General features: G+C 34.0%; 2 long non-coding RNA genes across 4 annotated transcripts; both read right to left on the bottom strand.

The window, feature by feature from the left end:
• Positions 1-13,294: 13,294 nt before the first annotated feature.
• Positions 13,295-15,739, bottom strand: LOC148597681 (uncharacterized). 3 transcript variants are annotated; one of them, XR_015918640.1, is made up of 3 exons: positions 15,146-15,358; positions 14,304-14,358; positions 13,295-13,666 (listed from the first exon to the last, which is right to left on the bottom strand). It is a non-coding gene; the product is annotated as an uncharacterized LOC148597681 (long non-coding RNA). The 3 variants fall into 3 exon arrangements; XR_015918639.1 differs by lacking the exon at positions 15,146-15,358 and adding an exon at positions 14,801-14,861; XR_015918638.1 differs by lacking the exon at positions 14,304-14,358 and having other exon boundaries at positions 15,146-15,739.
• A 1,718-nt stretch (positions 15,740-17,457) lies between these two features.
• LOC148597682 (uncharacterized) lies at positions 17,458-19,191 on the bottom strand. The gene is made up of 3 exons (XR_015918637.1): positions 18,964-19,191; positions 18,467-18,521; positions 17,458-17,829 (listed from the first exon to the last, which is right to left on the bottom strand). It is a non-coding gene; the product is annotated as an uncharacterized LOC148597682 (long non-coding RNA).
• Between the last annotated feature and the right edge of the window lie 927 nt (positions 19,192-20,118).

Raw genomic sequence — 20,118 nt, forward strand, 5'->3', positions numbered from 1 at the left:
TAAATATAAAACGTGCTTATCGATGAATATTAGTTTTGTAAGCTGACGTAGGTTTTTTAAATAGCTGGGCGCCACAGGGAGTGCCAACTTTCAGTTTTAATTACTGGTCACACTTATACATATAATATGTTTTGAAATTGGGAAGCACAGAATGTATTTGTATATATTTGTACATGAAACGATCTTTATTCTCACGGAGAATGAACTTCAGTGAAAAGAATACCTCGTTTTATTTTTTACGTTTTGAATATTTCGTATACCTCCTCCAAAAATATAACCACGTAATTTAAGAAAACTACCGTTCATAGTACCCTTCCATTTATCATTTATATCAAACGACTCTTATCATGTGGGAAGCTAAATCACACGCCAAAATAAACGTTTTCTTAAAAGTAACAGGCAGACGCGGAAGTTACCATGAACTTCTTTCAAGGTTTGTTCAGCTGCCACAGCTTTATGATACTATCAAGTTTGAACAAGCGGACTCTCGTTCCGGGCTGGAAATAACCGGCAAGTTCTCTTGTTCTATTGAGAATAACAGTATTTTCAAAGCTTATAGAGCTTTACTGGAGCAAGTGTCAGATCTCAAGACAATGGTTAATTTTTTCTCACGTTACAAAGTTGTTGTAGACAAGCGGATCAAGGAAGGCGGGGGACTAGGTGGCGGTCCTTCAAACGCCGCAGCTTTCTTAAAAATGACCAACGATGCGTGTCGTCTTGGTTTCACGGTTAACGAACTTGCAAATATTGGATCTTTCGTAGGCGCTGATGTGCCGTTCTTTGTATACGATTACGAAAGCGCAAATGTCAAAGGAATCGGAGATATTGTAGAAATATTCCACGAAAGTGTTCCCGATTTTGAAATATTTACTCCAAATTTGAGTTGTAACACTTCGCATGTTTATGCTCATTTCCGCGAATCAAATAGTTTTGTACAAAAAAACAAACAATTCTTAGATGAATTGGCAAGAACAGAAAGCGCCGAGTTACTACATTCATATTCGGCCTTTGATGCAAACGATCTCTGTCGATCTACGACCGTTCTGTACCCTGAAATAAACCAATATTTGAAGGACGGTTGGTTCATGACCGGAAGTGGATGCACTGTTTTCAGATTGGATACTTGACACCATTTTATGTAGGTACAAGTACCGTGACATTTGTTTAAAAGGAAACTTAACGCCCAGTTTAGCAGCTATGACGCGTATACTCTACATTTCCATTCAAAACTTGGTAACTGCGGGCTAAATATCCGCCATCTTGGATTTTACAGGGAAATATTTCTAAGTGGCTCTCTATCTCATATTAAAAGTACTTCTGTGCCAAATTTCATGCTAGTAACAGAAAGTGCACAATTTTTCACCATGCCGCTGGATTGTTATGTTTGAACCGTATGATTTGTTTTACTATTTCAAGGGAATTTTTTCTCTCACATATTTGAGAAGAGGATATATTGGAACCACTTCGATCGTTCATCCGTCATTCCGTCTCAACTTTCTCGGTAAGGTGACAGTCATGTCGGTTGTTGTCTGGTATCAACTTAATTAGCATTTTAGCAGAACTTATTGTTTTTGAACACGCATGATAGCGAAAATTTCCGTCACAAAAAGCTTCTCTTTATCTTCATTGAGTTGTAATTTGTAAGCAATTTAAGTCATGGTCCGTTGACAATATCTTGTTAAATAGATTTGTACGAAGCGCATGCGACAAGCTCAAAATTATAAGTCTTTGTGATTCTTTTGGCCGGGTTGCACTTATGAAGAGGTGAAAGTCGGTCAGGTGGGTCAGCCAGTCATTTATGTCATGGAACCATTTTTGTGTATTTCAAAGTAATAAGTGTGAAAAAAATGAAGATCATAATAGTATTACCCACAATATCAGTGTTCCAGTTTGGGTCTGAGGGCAGAAGGGTGCTGGTTCATCAGGAGGGCACTTTATCAAACATGTGTATGCTTGGAAGAGCGTTTACCAGCCGTACTTTCAATGCCAATTTAATGTTACTTAGGGGTATCTAGGCATCAATCAATCAACTAAAAGTTCAGTCAAAAATACATTGCTTGAGTTGTTGTCTCTTTGACATATTCCCCATTTCTTATTCATATATTTACATGAATATGCTGTTTATTTGATAGAAATAAATGTTTTCCAATACTTATTTGTCTTTTCATTTTTGTGTTTGTAAATGCTGGTAGGTAGTTGCTATCTACTCAGTGGTAAAGTTGCAGCAACTGAATAGAGCCTGTAAACCAGTGGGTACATCTGCTGGAGTCCTGAGATAGAGGTGTGTAGGAGCTGCAGAAGTTTGGTAAGTGATCTGTCTTGAGTGGAGAGTGAGTCTACTAGTTGCAAAAAGTCTTGCCATTGAAGTTGTAGATCTTCTGAGTCCATGGAAAAGTGGTCTGCAAGTGAGTAAAGTTCTGTGAAACCATACAGGGAAGGTAGACTTTTAGGTCCATTTAGGTCGATGATGGACAGCTGGTCGACAATATCGCAATCAGTGAATCTGGTAGTGATGTTGTCAATGAGTTTTTCAAGGAATGGGTTGCGTACTGTTGTCTTCAAGTCAGCTCTGGTTTCTGAAGTAATCTTTAAGTCTGTTACTATCTTGGGTTTCTTTCAGTAGCCAGGGACCATCTTGAGTCTTGCGGGTTTCAAGGGACTTGAGTGTCTTCTCCATCCCAGGGTTGACATCCTGGCGTTGGAACAGAAGTGAAAGTGTACAAAGGTGTGGTAGTGTGTCGGCTAGCAGTAGTAAACATCTGAGAGTATCTGGGTCTTTGAGGCTTTTGAGGCTGAATCGTAAATATAAGCTATTTTATAGTTTTCAAATCGATTTGAAGATATTTGACTTTAAGTAATTTTCATGATACAATCAGTGAATAAGACGTGAGAATTTAATAAAATTTCAAAAATGAATCGTACGCATATCGGCAGTCAACTTTCTGTTCTAAAAAAAATTCAGATATTTCCGTACATGACTAATTTCATTTGCATGAAAAAATTTAAAAAATCGTCACAGAAATTCATAAACAAAACGTGATTAATCCCAAGCCCATGAACAGTGATTGTACAAACAGCGACATCAAAGGATTAATTGTAATTTGACCTCACTGTATGATAATTGATTAACGACCCAAGCCATAAAATCAATTAATGACTGACCGGATATATGCACCTGTTGAGGTGTCAATATTGCCGACGGCCTATTCATAAAACCGTATTTGAGGCACATGGGACCGAGGCACATAAGGGGGGATTTTATATTTTACAATAAAAGGCATCAAGGGCGGCTGAGAGGGCACCGAGGGCGGCGGGAAGGGCACCAAGTGCGGGGTGCCTTTCTAAAAGGGCAGGTGGGAACACTGGATGTCAAAAATTGTACGTATTGTCCATAAGTACGTAAAAATTCTACATGGATAGGCTTAATATGTATTTATATGTTGATTTATGATACATGTATATGCACTTTTGGCTTCCTCAGAATTTGCATGTATTATTCTCCCGAATTAAAAAAAATCTCCAACACTACTACTTACGTATTGCAATTTTTTTTTTTTCGATTGCAAGACATTTTAAATATATCGTACTTATCGCAAGTGTTACAGGGGATAATATCAAATAAGTTCTTGCTACCACTAAATTGGCCCCGCTGATATATTCGTGTTTATATTCTATAAATTAGGCAGCATATTTGATTTCTCAAGCTCCCTCATGGTTAGACTTCATGTCACTACAATAATAGTAAACTATGGTTGGCGCTAGTCTTAGAACTGTTTAAGAAAGAAAAAATGCAGCATCGATTTGAGAGAAATAGAAATAAGAAAATCACAGGACAGAGATCAACAACGTAAACAAAAATGACAACAATGCAGTATACAATAAAACAGGAGAAAACTTTAACCTAAATCAACAATCTATACAATGTAGGCTCCATGCATCAGTACTAGAAACATTGATTAGGTGCAAGAGTAATCAGGGGACCAAGATTCTAGGGGAAATCAAAAGAATGTAATCCAGGGACACACATCAGACAGGAAAAACAGACAAACACAACGATATGAAATAACCGAAAACCCAAACCACCAATTAAGTGAGCAACTCGGACTCCACTAAACACTGGAAGCATGGACCAGGTGCACCGGTATGGTAAACAGGGGTTGGAAATTCCTGAAGCCCAACGCCAGGGACTAATAAAATGAACCTCGGACTTGCTGTTTTTCAATGAAATAAGTCCGTCGGGCATAAAAAAATAAAAACTCTTTTTGAAAGATTATTTGGACCATGTTTCTCAATCTATTCCCTAACCTATAAATACTTATAACTTTATTTTTAGAATGGGAAAATTTTATTCATTCTCAAGTCTGAATCACACCTGCGCTTGATCAGACGCATTTTTTGACATGCTGGAATGATAAAGATCAATTTTTGTTGAAAATATCGTTGCTCAATTACAATTTTACGGTTAAAAAAACCCCGCAGAAACGGAAAGCTGACGACAAGGCATCAGACGGCGACCGGGTGACGGAATCAATTGACACTGTGTCTTCTTCCTTGCAAGCATAGACATATACATAAGAATCGCAGATAACAAAATTGCATTTATATATCTTACGATTGGGACTTGGCAAAACATTGTTAACGTTCGGGCTTACTGTATGAAAAATGAACAAGTCCCGCCCCCCCCCAAAAAAAAAAAATTAACCCCTGGTTTTACGTCCTCAGCTTTTCTAAAAACACCCGCCGAGTTGTGCATATAAAAGTCAAGTCCGTGGTAGACGAAAGAAGAAAGGAAAACTATGACGCGTCGAACAAATCAGTTCTCGTGGTGCAAATAAATACACCGTCACGATCCACGAGTTCGTGATGACGACCATAAAACTTTGTAGTAATGACTATAATCTTGAAGCAACATAACCCTGTTCCATGAGTCTAATTGTAAGAAGTCTAACGCGGTACAAACATTTGCGTAGTTATGGTAAGCTCTGGCATAACGCATAAATTGTGATTTAAAGCTGCTGAAGGTATGTTGCCACAGATGAAAAAAAGTTGACAAAACGGAATGAAAAGTCATCATGTTTGTCGTATAGTTTGGTCAGTGGTTTTCCTTTTGCATCGATCTTTAAGTGTATAGGTCTAGATATGAGGCTTATTTCACAGTGACTGTAGTATTCTTAATCTAAAGTTCTTTTGGGGGTAGATGCGATGTAAGAAATCCCTGAAACTAGGATTGTTTAACGATATTACGTCTTCTTAATAGCGGAAACTGAAATCAAAGGATCTGGCTAAACGATGTTTCTTTCTTTGGATAAGATCAGTTATAAAGTCATCCTCATAAGCGTTAAGGAATAGGTCAGCGAGTAGAGAAGTACAGTTTTTCCCATTGGAATGCCGACCAATGGTTAAAAAAACGCGTCACCACACTGAACAAATATGTTGTTGATTTAAAAATTGCAGCATTTTGAAAACATCTCCGGTATATTTTGAAGATGATTTTGAATCTTTTTTTTTCAAACTATAAGGAATCTCCAAAAGTACTACATATATGTATCTAGGTGTACCGTCTCTTGAGTAACACCGCGTTGTAAATGTTTTTGTGTCGAGATTTTGAGTACAAGAAATAGAAATATAGAGTTGAAAATAGGTTTTAATGCTAGTGTATTCTGATAATGATCTTGACTTGAAGATTTCCTGAAGATCTTTTGATTTTTTTCACGATCCTAATTGAATTAATACCACTACGGGAGTAACAAGTGTCGTGGTAGGACTGGAAACCCTCTTTGACAGCTGTAAGTATAGAAGTCAGAAGTTTAGAAAGAGGTTTGGTGATACACATTTTGAAGATCCTGGTAAGTGGCGTTGTTTGTATGGATTTTTGTGGAATTTAGGAGTCCAGTACCAAGAAGATAGATGTTTTTGTATGAAAGGAAGAAGACCATCTATGGAGACATCATGCATTTTAGGTAATATAGTGGCGATGACATTGGCTCCTTATCCTTCTTGGATGTTTGTAATATAAATTCATCATATTTATTTTATGCTATATTGGCTGGAAAGGTTTCTTATATATTTGATGTTATCATTGCACCCGTAAGGTATTGCAGTTCCTAGTCTAGTTATCCAGTATTCCTCTCTTTCTCTACGATAGCTAATATTTAGGACAAAAATACCAGGAATACGAACTTTCATAGAGAGGATTGAATGATTCTGTTGATTGTTTATAAAATGTCGGGAATTCGCTGGTATTAATCCCGATGACCGCACATTCTTTAATTGTTCTTGTGTTTTGCAGACATTTACCAGACCGCATAAGTTGTATACTTATCCGTAGATTAAGTTCGTCGATTTGCAACTTAGGTCATCTTCTTGTGTGAAAGGTTTTGTTCGTAATGGTAGTAGTGAAGAAAGAATCGGTTGGCAGAATATTGTTCGTCCTCGTTGTCGTCAAATATATCATTTAAAGTGATAGTTTATGGTTTGATTACTTTGAAATAGTTAGAATTTTATACTGAAATAGATGACAGCTGACTGAACTTGCTATTGGGTACACTTTGTTGGAATTGTCAGGGCACTATCCATCGTTTAAAAGTCTACTGGAGAGAAAAATAGTTTGTGGAAGGGGATGTGATGGTGACGATCTATAACACAGCAAAAAACAAAAAAAAATAATAGGTTGATTCACCAATCATACAACAAGAAATCTTTTTGACTCTTTTATATACTGAAAAATTTGCTGAAAAATACAAATGTTTTCTTCATATATTAATTCAGGGATTCCAGATAGTAAAATGTTTGCATTAAGTGGATAAGTATCACAGAGCAAGCTTAAATTAACAAAGTTTGTCGTTGGACTATATATAAAGGACAATAAAATTTAAGAAGTAGTGGTCAACATCTTCCATGTTAGTAGCACATCTACATAGCGGATCTGGGATGATATTTACTCGGTGCAGGTCATAATTCAGAAAAGATGCAGATTATCTTAGTTTATCAGTATAGTTAGCTTTCCAGGCCCGTATGAAAAATATTTAACTACAATGGATCGATCCTTATTCCTAGTTAAAACCGACTTAAATTTTGATACTGAATCAATCTGTCTTATTGTAATGTCGAGATTGTTCCATTCCTTAATAGTAGATGGAAGGAAGGATTCCCTTGTAACAGACAATCTACAATACGGCAATAAAATGTTCTCCCCGTTTCGCAGATGGATAATTGTAAATAGATTGTAACTTAGGTGGAACAAGATTACACAAATACTCATGGGCATGCTTTTGTTCGATATTATATAGCATTTGTGATTTTCTGCGTTTCCGACGTTCTATTAGTGTCTCCATTTTACTCCTTTATGCATGTATGACGTTGCGCAAGATGTTGGTACTGTACGTAACGTCAGAATTAACGATTTTGAAGTCTTTTCTTAAACTGACGTACATTTAATTGCGTGTACGTTCATGGAAATTTTTTAAAAACAAATTTAAAACCTAAACCAAAGCAAAACAACAACTTCACATCATATTATGCTTTAACTGCACAAATACACAAAGCCTAAAACATCGAACATAATCACACATTTCAAACTATTGTTTGATGGGTGTGGTCATAAAGCTTAACTTCAAGTCCGTCACTGCTACAGTTCTCGATATCGCCGTCATTGCAAATATAGACAACAGAGGCTGCTGAAATCAATGCCAATTTCCGGCGAATTAAAGAAAACATTAATTGATTGCCGTTTATGTATTGAAAATATCACACGAGATCCCGAGTTGAATCGAACGCCCCAACTGTCTGTTTTTATCATAATCTAACATAAAAGTTTCGGATTTTGCTTTTACAGGGTGAAAAATCGTACTCTTCGTCATCACATAAAACAGCAAATATTGTCTTTTTACTAACGAGATCCGGTAATTGTAAACTTTCGACTTCTGTGTCATCTGTATTCAAGTTTGTCGCGTTAAAATTTTCGTTTCGCGGTATAGTTTCTATAACTTTAAAAATCCTCCGCTTACAGCCTTCAGTTTTTGGTTGAATAAGATTTTCGCTACACAATTTAAAGAAATCTTCCGCTGATTGAATGGACGCTGACTGGAACACCCGTAACAAAATTCATGCATGACATTAACATGACATGAAATCGATCTTAGATATTCAGAAATTTGATTTTGTACATAACATGTAAAATGATGATCATGGCTTTCATCATTGGAAATAGCAATAAAATGTTCGGTAACAACATGGGGATGATCATTCGTACTGTGCACGCCGTCCACGTTTAATTGTCTATCAATTTATGTGACGTGTATCGAAACCCCTTGTCTCTGAAAGTAGTCTGACTGAATCTCTATTTGTTCTTTGCATCTATAGTTTTCTGAAAAGTCATGTACCGCTATACAATGTTTTAATGGTAAGTTTTTTACTAATGACTTTATTCTGCAACTTAGCTCTAAAAATATGGGAAGGGAATTTATTTAGTAGCTTTGAAAAATAAGCCATCATTTCTCCTGGTTTGTTTTTTTCTGAACTAGCATCAATTTCTTCTTTAACCCTAATTTTGTTTTCATATCTAAGTATTCGAACACTTCCAGTTCACATCCGGAGAATCTGAACTGATAATTGTTTCGACGGGATCAGTAGAAAACTTCGACACACCACAGTCGATACAATCTCTATTGATGCATACCTTGAGATGGAAACCTTCATCAGTTTTTTTTCACATATAGTCTCGTTACAAAGTTCATATACATCATTGTAAATTTTAGCTGGTTAGATTCATTACGTGTATGGTTAATTTTTCTGCGGTTTTCCATCACATATTTCAACATGTACTTAATTTCTAAATGATAGCGACAGCAACATGTAATGCGATTTTTTGTTTTTATGCAGATCGAACAAAGAACGGTTTACACCTCTCAAACACGCGTTGTGATGTTTTAATGTTTGGAAAGGAATGTCCTGAAACACCCAGTTTGAGTTTTTTCAAAAATTTACACTGGGTGTGATGAGTATTTTTTAGGGCCTATACGAACTCTTTTTACATCGTTTTTGTTTCCGGTGGGATACAAATTTTCTGGAGAACACCAAAAGTTATACATGATTTTTTGTTGTCATCACTCAATGCATCATACCTTGTCTTACGTGAAGTGTATTCATGTGCTGCACTCTCAGAGTGTAATATCTTTTTTCTGAATGTAGTTGCCCTTGATATTCTTTTTTGAGACACCTCTAGCGCCTGTGCTAAAGGTTTTTTTGCCCTTGATTTAACAATATTTTGGACACTTTCCGATGCTGTAACTAAATTAACTGCTGCTCGCGCATCATCCGACCGTCGATATTTAGCCTTTTTTATAGTTTCCTTCATGTCAACTATGGTTGACGCTAATTGATCTTGAGGTGTCGATATTATATTTTTATCTTCGAGAATTTTAACAGTTGGTGATTTGCTCTTTAGATACGCAGCGATTGTCGACACATGCTTATTTGGTGTTTGTGGTAAAGACGATTTAAGTTTTTTCAAAAGCCTACATTTGACATTCTATTTGGAAATTCAAAATTGTTTTTGGTGGCATCGCTGTCACAAACTTCTGTTGCAGTTAATTTTATTTTATTCTCACCCCAACGCTTTTGGCGTTCACTTTTTAGCATTTTCCTCTTCAGGACAATAAGTTTGGCTTCTCTCATTTTTGTTCTCTCTTTTTGGTTTTTTTTCTCAATTTTTTTGCGTTTTTTTTCGCTTCGGTTTCTCTTTGTTTCCGTTTCCCCGATGCTGCATTTGACACTTCTGTTTGATTTCATGTACATTTGTCTGAAAAAAAAATACCTATGCGTATTGTTTTTGCATGTTTTGTTAGCTAATTTTACTGTAAAAACATCAGCTTCTATAATGCATGAAAGTTTGGTATTGACGCCATATGATGTATGTCATAAACGCCCCAGATTTACTTTCATTTCTTATTTAGAATAAGGTAGACACCACATAACCAGTCTTGGTTTAAATTGGGAGATAAATGTATGATTTTGTCAAAAGTACAGACATGAATACAAAAAAGACTACGTTCCATAAAATTATAGCATCTGAAGATCGAAAAAATCATTATTTGTTCGGTGGGTTTTTCTACACCATGAATCACCTATACCATAGCCACTGTCTGAATTTTATACAGACTGGTACTTAATACCATGCAAAGTATCATGAATGTTGTGTCCGTTTAAAGCATAAAACGACATGTATACATAGACGTTTTGAAATGTTAAAATTCGTTTTAACGACACATTCTGTGCAAAGACGTTGCTTTTTGTGACTTGTGACATTTGAGGACGAAATAGAGAAATTTGAAACATTTCCTTAATTTAAAACGTATCTATCAAAACGAACACTAAAAAGAATTCCAAGAAAATGCACATCTTGAATATGTCTATTACTTTGGTAAAAATAACGTGCTTTTACAATCGACAGAGTGGGGAATAATGAATGCAATCAAATCGAAAGCGAATTATTTATGTCACAACCTCTATTTCTAGGGGGTTGATAGAAGTAAACTCTAATCTCTAGGGTTCTATGCTTTATTGCCAATAAATGTTAATGCCCTGTAAAATACAGTTATATTCAATACACAGCACAAGATAAATAATAGCATCTTGCACATAAAGATAACATAAAAATTAACCGTATGTGTGAATGTATATTTTAGTACATTTACATATCATACGAAAAATGTAACATTTGAGTAAATTTAATTTACGGCTTCATCAATCTGCTTGTGAAGCATAAACCAACTAGCTAAATATGTAGTTTCACTCCATTTGACTCCATATTCAAATGTAGCAAATTATAAGAAAATGGTAAATTATCTAATCAAACATATTAAAGAGCAAAACTACAGCATTAGAGTATAAGCGATTTAGTGCATACAATAAGCGTAAAAAACATAGCAAAGCAAATACATAAGCAAAGCAAAAACTCAAGAATATAAAACACTTAGCTTACCTCACATATCGTGCAAGAGGCACATTTGTAAATGGTCACAGGAGTAGTAAGTCTCCAGTACTACTGTATTGTACCTGAAGTATCAAAAATCACTTATTGTATTTATAGTTTAAAACAATTTATGACCACAATGTGTGATCGATCAGGGGAGTTCATAAGTAGGGGAACCTAAGTCGCCTCAAGTGTTAATGAAATATGGCGTACATCATCGGAACCTCTCTAATTATTGCCATCTATTTCAGAGAAAAATTAAGTGAACAAGAACAGTTCCGGATTTTTTTGATTGGTTCAGATAACTTACTATGACAAATAATTTGCATACTGACTGATTGAATATTCAAAGGTAAAGTTCACTTCTTTGTTATTCAAATAGGCATATAATATATATATAATATACATGCATGCTTTAAATAAGTGCAAACGCATGGACTACGTGTATTTGTGTGTGGACTTGGAAGCAATGTGGACGGAGTTACCTGCCTTTCTCGTTGGGCATTGTTTATATGAATAATATTTGTGTTAATTATGGACATTTAAATTGAGATGCTTACTCATATGGAAATTATTTTAATATTCTTTATGTTTGGATTTGTTTTGATTCTGATGTCATAATGTGTTATTATCATTAGTGAAAATTTAATAAAAGAAATGTCACCGTTTAAAATGCTCACATTAAATTTAATGTCATAGTAAATTCTATTCAACTTTATACTCAATATTACGATCTACCTATTCGACATGATCAATCATATATGTGATGACTGATGATATTGAGTCTTGTTATTGCATGCTTCCTCCTGGAAGGTGTGCTATGATTTGTTTTGTAAATTTCAAGATTTTTGATTAAAATGATCAAAATGTGGCAACTTACTTACATTGTAATCTTAATTAGGTCTGTTACACAATGAGGGTACAGACTCATCTGAAAATTCATGTTAACAAGGGATCACAAGGTTTTAAGTAGACTTTGCAGAGGTTGCAACTATAAAAAAAAAAAATCTTGCATACATTTTTTGTTCATGTAGCAGTTCACTTTCATGATGTTAAAAACCATCCATATTAATTTTTCATACTGTACAACTTGCAGTACAGTAATATAAGGTAAGTCCAGATACACACATCCCTGATATTCGCAGTGGTATAATGCTACATTTTTATTTTTAATGTAACATTTGGCAATAATGAAAAATAATGTACTTAAGGCTAAAAACCACCAATTCCACTTTCCATAGGCTTCTATGCTAATTTCACAATATTCAATGGCTTCTCTGGACTTTACCTTAACTTTAACCTGCAGAGGACTATATATCAGCATGATTCTACATATGTCAGCTCACAATCCTCAGAATGGCATGTGGGGTTAGCAGACTTGCAGTGCAGTACTGGTCACCGGAAGTGAAGGGTCTATAAATAGCATGGGAAATCCCAGTGTTTTCACAAGATAGAGGTATATTTAAAAATCATTATGGAGATTAGGCTTCACATCACAAGAAGCAAAATGCACGTATAAAATGTACAGAAATGTTTTTCCTTTCAGAAACTGTTTAAATTTTTTAAATAAGATGAGAATTTTTTTCACAGCACTATGAGGAACAGGGGTAATTTCTGCGTAGGACTATTTTTGCGTACGTTCCAAATGCTCATTGGTTGAATTGGTGGTCTGTAACCTAAATTTAATTAGAGAAGCCTGTATGTCACTCCTGTAACACTAAAGTCACAAGCGCAGGCGATAATGATACCAACATTAGCCTCTGTTGACTGCATGGCTTCCTGGACTTTTGTTATTATTAACTTAAAATGTCAAACTTTTTCATTTTCTATTTTCTAAACTGCTGACCACATATATTATTCCTAGGTCAAACCAATATGTACAAATGTACATGTACTAAGTCCAGTGTTCTAGGATTTTTCAAAAATTGAGGTTTCCTTGGGAAAAATCCATATAAAATCAACATTCCCACAGTCAATGACTGCTTTCCTAACAAAACAAATCCTTACAGCATAGAATAGGAATAGGAATCCTAGAAGACTGCTTTAAGTAATAAACTGGTTGGTTATGCAAAATTTGTGTTCACAGCACAGAGTTATATATAAATCCTTGTTCACAGTAATGGTTAAGTTTAAATTTAAAAGTATGGTTTAATTGGACTGTCCATTGTGTTGGCTTAATGTGTAAACACAAGTGGAAAAAAAGAGATAGACACCTTAATACATACTGTATATGCATGCACAAATGTATATAGTAAATGTACCCAATATCAGAATAATGAAATTTCCACTGGGCTTTGCCACATATAAGAAAAAAGAACGTACTTAATGTATTCAATTTTCTTTTATTATACATGTACAATGTATCACATTTTACCACAATATGTCTTATAGCAGATACTGAAAACTTTTACAACTGTATTGTTTTGCATTTTTATATTAAGAGTCAGTCTTGGATAGATACTTTCCCCTGAAAATAGGTAAATACATGTAATATTTCATCTGCGCCTTCCTCATGCTCAAAATATAATGTGTTGATTCTCCCATACTAAACATTTACTGAATTTAAGTCATTGTGTGTCCAATATGCTGTTGAAATGGGTCAAATCAGTTGAATAATTGACATGCAAGTCATGTTTCCTTCTGCTTCATATACATGTGCATTGTCTATTAATTCAATTCATACTGCTTAGGATGCTGAAAATTAAAACAAACCAGTATCAATATACATGTAATACATATAAAAATTGAAAGCTTTTCATAATTGTAAGCTTATAATATCTATATATGATTATAAATTGCATGTACAATGTACTTGTACTATTTTGTTAAGACCTGATTGAAAAGGATGGTAACAGCTGTGATACCGCACTTGATTGTGTTTTATAATGCAACTTCAGTATGTATTCAATACATTGTTAAGTAGAAAATACATGTTTAATGACAGTTTCCTGGTGGACTCACGTCATATTTAGCAATGAGTAGGAGGTTCGATTCCTCTTGTTCTGTAAATCATTGTAAAATTGAATGGTTAAATGAAATAAATTAAAATAAAAAAGGAACAACCATTTGATCTCTATGGGAAGAGCTACATTTGTAAACTATCCTGTCTTACTATTTTGTGAAAAAAAAGGTCCTGCCTTTATTATTTTAACAATTTTATTAGGGCAATCATTGATCCGGGTTTTTTGTTTTTGTTTTTTTTGTTTCATAAAGTGAATATTTCAATGTTTCTTTTTTATTTCATTTTTAATCATACCCCCACCCCCCCACAAAAAACACACACATACACATACATGTAAAGTGCAAATGATACAATGTATTTCTGACTTACTGTTGTCTGTTATTTTTGGTTTGTAGTACTGTAGTTTCTAAGCATCTTTTTAATACTGTAATTAAGACAACTTGACTAGTAATGTGTTTGAAATAAATGTACATTTTGTAAACGAAGGTTAATTTCATAATACTGCCTTTCATGATTAAATTTCTATCTTAGTAACTGCATCAATAATAAGCAAATTAATATCGTTGATGAAATTAATCTTGTTTACGATCGCAGCATCTCATACATTAAGTATTTCAATGGGCGGTTCCTAAAAACACACATAAGAAACGGCGGACTAGCAAAATATGAACAAACTAGCCATGTGTATAATGAGCTGTAAATGTGAGCTAGATAAAATGCAAATAAATATCATAAATGATGATAAATCATTGTAAAACCTTATCATAATTATGAAAACATTAGGTTTAAATGGGCAAAATCAAGTTTTTCATAAAACTAAGGCTCGGTTTTACCAGGACAATAATAAACATGGCTTTTCCACTTACCTGGTTAATTTCTTTTTATATCTACCGAATTTGTGAATGTATATTTTAGTACATTTACATATCATACGAAAAATGTAACATTTGAGTAAATTTAATTTACGGCTTCATCAATCTGCTTGTGAAGCATAAACCAACTAGCTAAATATGTAGTTTCACTCCATTTGACTCCATATTCAAATGTAGCAAATTATAAGAAAATGGTAAATTATCTAATCAAACATATTAAAGAGCAAAACTACAGCATTAGAGTATAAGCGATTTAGTGCATACAATAAGCGTAAAAAACATAGCAAAGCAAATACATAAGCAAAGCAAAAACTCAAGAATATAAAACACTTAGCTTACCTCACATATCGTGCAAGAGGCACATTTGTAAATGGTCACAGGAGTAGTAAGTCTCCAGTACTACTGTATTGTACCTGAAGTATCAAAAATCACTTATTGTATTTATAGTTTAAAACAATTTATGACCACAATGTGTGATCGATCAGGGGAGTTCATAAGTAGGGGAACCTAAGTCGCCTCAAGTGTTAATGAAATATGGCGTACATCATCGGAACCTCTCTAATTATTGCCATCTATTTCAGAGAAAAATTAAGTGAACAAGAACAGTTCCGGATTTTTTTGATTGGTTCAGATAACTTACTATGACAAATAATTTGCATACTGACTGATTGAATATTCAAAGGTAAAGTTCACTTCTTTGTTATTCAAATAGGCATATAATATATATATAATATACATGCATGCTTTAAATAAGTGCAAACGCATGGACTACGTGTATTTGTGTGTGGACTTGGAAGCAATGTGGACGGAGTTACCTGCCTTTCTCGTTGGGCATTGTTTATATGAATAATATTTGTGTTAATTATGGACATTTAAATTGAGATGCTTACTCATATGGAAATTATTTTAATATTCTTTATGTTTGGATTTGTTTTGATTCTGATGTCATAATGTGTTATTATCATTAGTGAAAATTTAATAAAAGAAATGTCACCGTTTAAAATGCTCACATTAAATTTAATGTCATAGTAAATTCTATTCAACTTTATACTCAATATTACGATCTACCTATTCGACATGATCAATCATATATGTGATGACTGATGATATTGAGTCTTGTTATTGCATGCTTCCTCCTGGAAGGTGTGCTATGATTTGTTTTGTAAATTTCAAGATTTTTGATTAAAATGATCAAAATGTGGCAACTTACTTACATTGTAATCTTAATTAGGTCTGTTACACAATGAGGGTACAGACTCATCTGAAAATTCATGTTAACAAGGGATCACAAGGTTTTAAGTAGACTTTGCAGAGGTTGCAACTATAAAAAAAAAATCTTGCATACATTTTTTTGTTCATGTAGCAGTTCACTTTCATGATTTTAAAAACCATCCATATTAATTTTTCATACTGTACAACTTGCAGTACAGTAATATAAGGTAAGTCCAGATACACACATCCCTGATATTCGCAGTGGTATAATGCTACATTTTTATTTTTAATGTAACATTTGGCAATAATGAAAAATAATGTACTTAAGGCTAAAAACCACCAATTCCACTTTCCATAGGCTTCTATGCTAATTTCACAATATTCAATGGTTTCTCTGGACTTTACCTTAACTTTAACCTGCAGAGGACTATATATCAGCATGATTCTACATATGTGAGCTCACAATCCTCAGAATGGCATGTGGGGTTAGCAGACTTGCAGTGCAGTACTGGTCACCGGAAGTGAAGGGTCTATAAATAGCATGGGAAATCCCAGTGTTTTCACAAGATAGAGGTATATTTAAAAATCATTATGGAGATTAGGCTTCACATCACAAGAAGCAAAATGCACGTATAAAATGTACAGAAATGTTTTTCCTTTCAGAAACTGTTTAAATTTTTTAAATAAGATGAGAATTTTTTTCACAGCACTATGAGGAACAGGGGTAATTTCTGCGTAGGACTATTTTTGCGTACGTTCCAAATGCTCATTGGTTGAATTGGTGGTCTGTAACCTAAATTTAATTAGAGAAGCCTGTATGTCACTCCTGTAACACTAAAGTCACAAGCGCAGGCGATAATGATACCAACATTAGCCTCTGTTGACTGCATGGCTTCCTGGACTTTTGTTATTATTAACTTAAAATGTCAAACTTTTTCATTTTCTATTTTCTAAACTGCTGACCACATATATTATTCCTAGGTCAAACCAATATGTACAAATGTACATGTACTAAGTCCAGTGTTCTAGGATTTTTCAAAAATTGAGGTTTCCTTGGGAAAAATCCATATAAAATCAACATTCCCACAGTCAATGACTGCTTTCCTAACAAAACAAATCCTTACAGCATAGAATAGGAATAGGAATCCTAGAAGACTGCTTTAAGTAATAAACTGGTTGGTTATGCAAAATTTGTGTTCACAGCACAGAGTTATATATAAATCCTTGTTCACAGTAATGGTTAAGTTTAAATTTAAAAGTATGGTTTAATTGGACTGTCCATTGTGTTGGCTTAATGTGTAAACACAAGTGGAAAAAAAGAGATAGACACCTTAATACATACTGTATATGCATGCACAAATGTATATAGTAAATGTACCCAATATCAGAATAATGAAATTTCCACTGGGCTTTGCCACATATAAGAAAAAAGAACGTACTTAATGTATTCAATTTTCTTTTATTATACATGTACAATGTATCACATTTTACCACAATATGTCTTATAGCAGATACTGAAAACTTTTACAACTGTATTGTTTTGCATTTTTATATTAAGAGTCAGTCTTGGATAGATACTTTCCCCTGAAAATAGGTAAATACATGTAATATTTCATCTGCGCCTTCCTCATGCTCAAAATATAATGTGTTGATTCTCCCATACTAAACATTTACTGAATTTAAGTCATTGTGTGTCCAATATGCTGTTGAAATGGGTCAAATCAGTTGAATAATTGACATGCAAGTCATGTTTCCTTCTGCTTCATATACATGTGCATTGTCTATTAATTCAATTCATACTGCTTAGGATGCTGAAAATTAAAACAAACCAGTATCAATATACATGTAATACATATAAAAATTGAAAGCTTTTCATAATTGTAAGCTTATAATATCTATATATGATTATAAATTGCATGTACAATGTACTTGTACTATTTTGTTAAGACCTGATTGAAAAGGATGGTAACAGCTGTGATACCGCACTTGATTGTGTTTTATAATGCAACTTCAGTATGTATTCAATACATTGTTAAGTAGAAAATACATGTTTAATGACAGTTTCCTGGTGGACTCACGTCATATTTAGCAATGAGTAGGAGGTTCGATTCCTCTTGTTCTGTAAATCATTGTAAAATTGAATGGTTAAATGAAATAAATTAAAATAAAAAAGGAACAACCATTTGATCTCTATGGGAAGAGCTACATTTGTAAACTATCCTGTCTTACTATTTTGTGAAAAAAAAGGTCCTGCCTTTATTATTTTAACAATTTTATTAGGGCAATCATTGATCCGGGTTTTTTGTTTTTGTTTTTTTTGTTTCATAAAGTGAATATTTCAATGTTTCTTTTTTATTTCATTTTTAATCATACCCCCCCCCCCCCACAAAAAACACACACATACACATACATGTAAAGTGCAAATGATACAATGTATTTCTGACTTACTGTTGTCTGTTATTTTTGGTTTGTAGTACTGTAGTTTCTAAGCATCTTTTTAATACTGTAATTAAGACAACTTGACTAGTAATGTGTTTGAAATAAATGTACATTTTGTAAACGAAGGTTAATTTCATAATACTGCCTTTCATGATTAAATTTCTATCTTAGTAACTGCATCAATAATAAGCAAATTAATATCGTTGATGAAATTAATCTTGTTTACGATCGCAGCATCTCATACATTAAGTATTTCAATGGGCGGTTCCTAAAAACACACATAAGAAACGGCGGACTAGCAAAATATGAACAAACTAGCCATGTGTATAATGAGCTGTAAATGTGAGCTAGATAAAATGCAAATAAATATCATAAATGATGATAAATCATTGTAAAACCTTATCATAATTATGAAAACATTAGGTTTAAATGGGCAAAATCAAGTTTTTCATAAAACTAAGGCTCGGTTTTACCAGGACAATAATAAACATGGCTTTTCCACTTACCTGGTTAATTTCTTTTTATATCTACCGAATTTGTGTATCTCCTTATGATAAATCCAAAATTTACAACTTTCTGAATCGATATATTACAATTTCACGTAAATCTGTCTATTCGATCGCTAGAAATTACATTTTGAAAAAGTTGTGTTTAAAATCTTATAGTCATATAGAAATTTTTAACATGGCGGCAACCGGAAGATTGTGCCCCCTGGATTGATTTAAAGACTTACACGTTTACTTTCGAGCGGTCCACTCGAACTGTTAAATGAATCAATCATTAATCGCTATTATTTAAGCATAGTTAAATAACATTACAGATTTGTGTGTTTAGTTAAATTATTATGAAAGTTACACAATCAATCAATCATTCATACCAGACTTTCATACGAGGTAAAAATGTTAATTTCAAGACCATTAACATGCACAATTAATCTAGGAATGTTAAAGAAACTAACCTTAGTAATAGTTAAGTTGAAATCAGATGCGTACATAAGTTGAGTTGATAAGAATATAGGTTGCTAGATTCGGATGAACATAAAAACCAACATGTCCGTTCAGATACTTAGGTAAGAGTGTTCAAATGAAAAAGGAATTAACCCGCGACAATTACCAACCAATAAATGACGAGAAAAGAAGTGCGTACTAATCAAGCATGAAAAAGAATATAGAAGATTACGACTAGATTGCAATACAATCACCAGTTTCCGAAAGCTCGTCTGTCAATCGGTCCAAGTCAAATAGTAAAACATAATACACATTCATACAAGTCAAATATTTTATTACACAATACATAAAATATTCATATAAAACAACATTGCAGACTATTACAAACTCCCCCCAGCCGTGAAATGACGACCCGTCATTTCTTCTGACCCGATGATGTCTTTATGATATCCAAGATGGTACGTGCTGTTTCAGTCTGCATACCTTGGAACAAATCTGTATCAGCCAAAGATGTTAAACACTGGATTTTCTGGTACCAATCCGTACTTCCTGTAGACTTGGAAAGTTGGTATTTTCCAGAGGTCATCCAACTGGGTGGTTGTCTAGTGCGTGTTGATCGACGGATTCTCGGAGAAAACATCGAAGATTCACCAGAAAGCTCCTCCTGTTGTTCGCTGTCTGTCTCTTGTGAAAGACTCCCTCTACTATGATCAC

Source organism: Perna viridis, chromosome 14 (assembly GCF_037379345.1).
Source record: "Perna viridis isolate PV_CMFRI_1.1 ecotype Kerala chromosome 14, ASM3737934v1, whole genome shotgun sequence".
Taxonomy (NCBI): Eukaryota; Metazoa; Mollusca; class Bivalvia; order Mytilida; family Mytilidae; genus Perna; species Perna viridis.